This window comes from Microcaecilia unicolor, chromosome 9 (genome assembly GCF_901765095.1).
Source record: "Microcaecilia unicolor chromosome 9, aMicUni1.1, whole genome shotgun sequence".
In the NCBI taxonomy this organism is placed as follows: domain Eukaryota; kingdom Metazoa; phylum Chordata; class Amphibia; order Gymnophiona; family Siphonopidae; genus Microcaecilia; species Microcaecilia unicolor.
In genome coordinates this window covers 1,292,901-1,299,221 of record NC_044039.1, presented here as the reverse complement: position 1 = coordinate 1,299,221, position 6,321 = coordinate 1,292,901, and positions in this window count along the sequence as shown.

Below are 6,321 nucleotides of genomic sequence, written 5' to 3'. Positions count from 1 at the left end.
TTTCCCTCTCCTTCCTGCAGCCGTCATCCCCGTTTATCCACAACAAAGAAGCCAGCAAACCTAAGACCTGCTGCATCCTCGTTGCTGTTCTTTATCGTTGGTAGAATTTTTATTTGATCTCACTTATTGTTTTTTAGTGTGCAGTATGCCTATGTGCACACAGGAAGTATTGGTTTCATCGGTTAGAGCACTAATTAGTTCTAATTTTAAAATCATTGTGTCATTTGGTGGGGCTGGCTATAAGTAACATAGTAACATAGTAGATGACGGCAGAAAAAGACCAGCACGGTCCATCTAGTCTGCCCACAATAAACTCATGTGTGTATACCTTACCTTGATTTGTACCTGTATTTTTCAGGGCACAGACCGTATAAGTCTGCCCAGCAGTATTTCCCGCCTCCCAACCACCAGTCCCGCCTCCCATCACCGGCTCCGGCACAGACCCCGTATAAGTCTGCCCTCCCCTATCCTAGCCTCTCAACCACCAACCCCTCTTCCCCCCGCCACCCAATTTCAGCTAAGCTTCTGTGGATCCATTCCTTCTGCACAGGATTCCTTTATGCCTATCCCACGCATGTTTCAATTCCCTGTATTCGTGCAGAGATGTTTTCACCTAGTAAAGGGTCACCAAAACACGCATCATATTATAAGTATCCAGGTGCTTATTATTTATTGTGATTGGATTACTATTTATTTATTACTATTTATTGTACTTTGATTAATAATTTGATTTATTGTAATTTGATTAATAATGTGATTCATAATAATTGTAATTTGATTTATAATTCTAATTTGATTATGTTAATCAAATTACTATACTTCCCTCACCCTTAATTGTCTTGTCTGTCTGTATTACTTTTACATTGTAAGCTCTATTGAGCAGGGACTGTCTCTCTATGTAAGGTGTTCAGCGCTGCGTGTGTCTGGTAGCGCTATACAAATGTTAATAATAATAACTATTGGTCATTATATCTTACCTGTTTTATTTTGTGTTATGTAAATAATTCTACTGACCTATCTACCTAATTTCTTACACAAATATGTTAAATTAGACCATACTTTTTACTCTGTTTATGATTATACCTTTTGCAACATAGTGTAAGCCACATTGAGCCTGCAAATAGGTGGGAAGATGTGGGGTACAAATGCAGCAAATAAATACATTTATAAGTATAATTGTTTTAAAACTTTAATTAAGTTGAAACCTGGGAGCATTCAACATATTTTTTTCCTCTGTCTACATCAAAAGAAAAAAGATGGCATGTGAGAACTTGCTCCTTTTGTTTTCTGGATTGCAGTGGTATCTTATAAAATTGCACTTGCCTTTTTTTTATTGCTACCATTTCACAGAGAGGTATTGAATAATGAGGGAAGGGCTTCCTTCATGCACAAGTTTTGTCCAGTCAGTCTCAATGTGTCAACATTCTCCAGCACCCTATTAGCTGCCAAGTTCATACAAAGTTAATTAAATGGAAAATAAATTTGTTGGCTCAGGCTGCTTGCTATATGAATATCCCATCACTGTTTCATTATTTCAAAATCTACTAAAAGATTATTGAAAATCTTATAGTAGAGAGCTAAGCTGAGGCAAATAGAGGACCTATGCCCTGATGCAGGTCCCCGAAGCATGGACCATGTTGATGGCAGGCCCTTTAATATTTTAAGTAGTTTTTATTATAAAATAATAAAGTGTGATAAAGATTTATTAAAGTTTGATATTGACTAATGATAATATCAGTGAATCACTAGACTGTGACCTAGTGTGAAAAGTCACTGCTGAGGTCGTATTAACTTATATAATTTCCCTGCTCACATTGATTGAGGTGCTGGGCTTTGTTTGAGTTTATACTTATTTCCTCCACCAATTAAAGTTTAGACTGATTGAAAGTGGAAATAGTTATTTTTATTTTGACTTGGCAGATTACAACAGCAGTTAAGATGAACCCATCAGAAAACAGGATATCCTTACTGAAATTTGGCTATCTGTATTGTATAGAACAGTGTAGAAAAAATGAGCACATAATACAGAGTTTATAATTGCTGTTTTACCAGCTCCAATAAATTTTTAAGCTGTTTTAGTGATATTCAATTTTTAGTTCATGATATCTATATCTACATATGGGAAGTTTTCAAATAAATTAAAAAGCTGTGAAATAATTAGCAGAACCTTAGCTAAAATTGGGTGGCAGAGCAGGTGGGGGGAAGAGGGGTTGGTGGTTGGGAGGCGAGGATAGGGGAGGGCAGACTTATACAGTCTGTGCCAGAGCCGGTGATGGGAGACGGGACTGGTGGTTGGGAGGCGGGGAATACTGCTGGGCAGACTTATACGGTCTGTGCCCTGAAAAAGACAGGTACAAATCAAGGTAAGGTATACACATATGAGTTTATCTTGGGCAGACTGGATGGACCGTGTAGGTCTTTTTCTGCCGTCATCTACTATGTTACTATGTAAGTTAAACAAATCTTTTATCCTATTGAGTATCTTCAAAGCAGTCCAGGAAGCATTTCAACAGTAGTGGTGGTGGCAGGAGTATGTCTGACACAGGAGCAGAGTAAGGAAGGTGAGATGACAAGCGAGCCCAGAGGAGGGGAAGGGGAGATGCTTCACCCAAAGTGACCCAGAGGGAGAGGGTAGAGAATGGGAGATGCTGGACCCAAGAGGGGATAGGGAAAAGACTCTGTATGGAGGGAGAGAGAAGATACTGGACCTGGGGGGTGGGTAATGAGAGGAAGTGGAAATGCAGGACTATGAGGTGTAGGACCTTTGAAAATCTATAGAGCAAGTAGAGATCTGAAGATGTTCGATTGGATGCATATTGTTCCTCTATTTTTTTATACAGAAGGGGCTGTTTTATGGAATGCATTACCAGAAATACTGCATAAAATTTGCTGTGTTGTGCCATTTATAAAGCAACTGAAAATATATATGTTTACTCAAGCATTTGCTGATATCTGGACCTATATTACCTTTAAAGTAACTGCTGTGGTGGATCATTCTATGTTTGACTGCTGCTTATATATATTATTTTTGTATCTGTGGTTACTATGTTAATTTTATAGGTTAGAAACGATGTTATTGGAAACCACCTAGAATCGTGAGATAGAACGGTCTACAACAAAATAAGCAGGGCCTTGCCCTGACCCTCGAGGTGAGAAAGGGGGAGTATTACTACAATTATGCCCAGGGCCGGCCCCGTTGGCACTTTACATCATCAAATGGATCAAAGAGCCTTCAACCAGGAAACGCCTTAAACTAATCATGAACTGCAGAATGAAAGTATGACAAGCTGACCCTACAATTGTAAACTTAGGTGTTTATTTTCCAGCCACTTCAAGGTTTCATGAGTACACCACAGGCACTATTGCTGGGAATCTTTGTCTACTGGAATCGAAAATGTACGTTTCTGTCATTTAGGAACTGTGAGCTCAGAAAAGGAGGATACAAGGCAAACAAGGAGAGGTATGAGAGGGTCCTAGAAGTGGTATTTATCCACAATTCACCTAGTTTCCTTTTCTTTGCATCGGGATGAGGTCAGAAGCTCTAAAACAGCTAAGAGCTGCATTACTACAGTGGTAAATAGGAGAATATTTTTCCTTTCACATTTCAGCATTGACAGAAAATTGCTGCAAAAGCATAATTAACTGAAATGAGTCCTATTTAAATGAGTTATTTTGAGAAGATGAGTCATAGTGAGCTCAGAAAACACATTGTATGGTGCATTCATCTTTTACATTCACATAAATGTCTTTTTGCCACAACAAGGAACAGCATTACGCACAATGAATAAGGGATGTCCTTGACTCATGAACATGCTACATCTTCCTCTATACTGGAGGACCACAGTCTATGAACAATGAGGCTTCAGCTCAAGCTGCTGCTGTTCCAGGGCTGATTCATATTGTTACTCTGGAGGAGGTGCTGAGAACATTCATAGCACAGGTCCTGCACAGGGCCACCGAGAGGGGAGGCAGGGGGGACAAAATTCCCCCGGGGTCAGGGTGCCGTGCTGCAGTCCCCGGTCTCACCTGCTTGGCTCCGGGCCCCCTTAATTCGAAGCGGCAGTCGCAGATGTCCTCTCTTCTGGCCTTCCCTCCCTGTGTCCCGCCCTCGCGGAAACCGGAAGTTACATCAGACAAGGGCGAGACACAGGGAGGGAAGGGCAAAAGAGAGGAGATCTGCGACTGCCGCTTCGAATGCAGGGGGCCCGGAGCCGTGGAGGCAGGCAGGTGAGACCGGGGACTGCAGTGGCAGGGGGAGCGACGGGGCGGCAGCAGCGAGGGGGCGGAGGCGGGGCATCCTTGCTCCGGCCTAGTTTCTCGGCGGCCCTGGTCCTGCAGAAAGGGTTAAATGACTGCTGTCAACCTGGCCTGTAACCATGTGCAGTATGGAATGCAAAGACAGTGATATCAAACTTATGCATTTATTTATTGGGATTTATTAACCCCCAAGGTGGGTTTCCTATTTCCTGTGCCTGCAATAAGGTGGGGGGGGGGGGGCAGGGAGGCACAGAAAGCTTGATGCGCACTGGTCTGCCAAATCCAGCAACACTAGTATCAAGGCAGATCCCCTGTTGCAGTTTCTGTGTAGATCACCAAGCAGAGGATACAAGACCTGTATCTATTCCTTACCCAGGTCTGGATGCAGATTGACATGGGTCTAGCCAGTTCCTTTCATTTAGCAGTCATTGAATTGAATGCAGACTGGAAAGGGATATTACATACTGGCTGGTACTTTTCCTGCTTGTTCTGGTCAAGCAATCTCTTTTTCTGTAGGGGGCGCTGGGAATGGGAGCAGCATATGGGCTTTTTCAAGAGCCTCCTCTGGTTCCCGGTTGGATGAGTTCTAGATGGCCATGCGTGGGAGGGACACAAAGGTTTTCTCCTCCTTAGCTGGTGAGAGGCTAGTCCTAATGAAGACATTTAAGTTTGCTGGCAGAATATGTGGCAAAATCATTACTGGTCAGTCGTTACTGGAAAGACTGGTTCTGTAGTGGGGGGGGGGGGGGTTACAGATGCTTGGTTGAATTTGCAGGCTGTTCAATGCATTGAGAAAAGTATTGGTTTTTGGCTGTGCTTCTTACAGTTGAGTCTTTCTTTGTCTATGCCAGATTGACATCATTTTCTCTCTATGTCCTTGATGCTTAATGACCCATAGTTCCAGAGAGAACCAAAAGGAGAGCTGTGCATAGGATATAGCCTTTCTTTTGTGGGCCTGTTCTTCTAGGACCGTCGCTAAGCGTGCATTCCAGATGTCAACCTGTTCTGACACTGCAGTCATCTTTTCACCCACAAAGGGCTAGGACAAGGCCTCCAGGAAACTCTCAGCAGCCAGAGTTCTAATGTCTCAAATTTCCTTCCAAACTCTGGTCACAACAATCTGTTTTAGGTTGCCCTTTATAGAAAATTTTATTAGAAAAGGATCTGTCCATGGAATGGGGTATTATTTCTGTGCCACCAGCCTTGTGTTTAAAGATGTCGAACCACGTTGCAGAAGACAAGCTTTTTTCATGGGTTAGAGATTTGTCACCTGTGTGAATCCTAGGCCTGTCGTTCTATTAAGGATAACAGCAGGGCAGGTGGCCTGCAAGTTCAATATATGGGTTACAATTTCCCATGATTACCAACTTAGAGAAACTCAGGATCACCTTTGTCACCAAATCTAGGAGTTCTTGCACAGATGCTGTTATTGTAGTTATGCTTTTTTTTTCTTCATTTTAGAACATTCAAATTTAGATGATGTGAATCAAGGAAACAAAGAGAATTACAATGAGAACAAATTAATATATAAAATAAAAATAACAACTCTTATTTAGCCCACATGAAGAGGACTAGGGGAATTTACTTGACAGAACGTTTTAAACAATCTGGATGAAGGGAGCCATTTTGTTCACTAGTGATGTCATCAATGACTTGCATCTTGATTCAGGAGATAACGAGTGATATTATTGCTCTTGACAACAGTCTCAGGGTTTTGGCTAATTGAACAGTGATTAAAATTCCCTGGTCTTGAACTGGTGTGGTATCCATCTTGATTAGAGAGTCTGAATTCACACTCTGCACAAGAACTTTGGCAAAAGGGAAAGAATCCTGAACACTGTTCATTTAAAATAATCAGGCCTGGTGTAACCATTAGGAAAGACTACGTAGTTGCCTTGGGGTTGTGGCAGTCACCAAACAGCAGCTGCAGTCAAGCAAAATAGTAGATCCTGACAACCACACAAACTCAATGAACCATCAGCGTAGGTTGTGGCCTAGATTATTTATTTAATTAAACAATTTGTATTCCGCAATATCCTACAATTCTAGGTGGATCACAATACA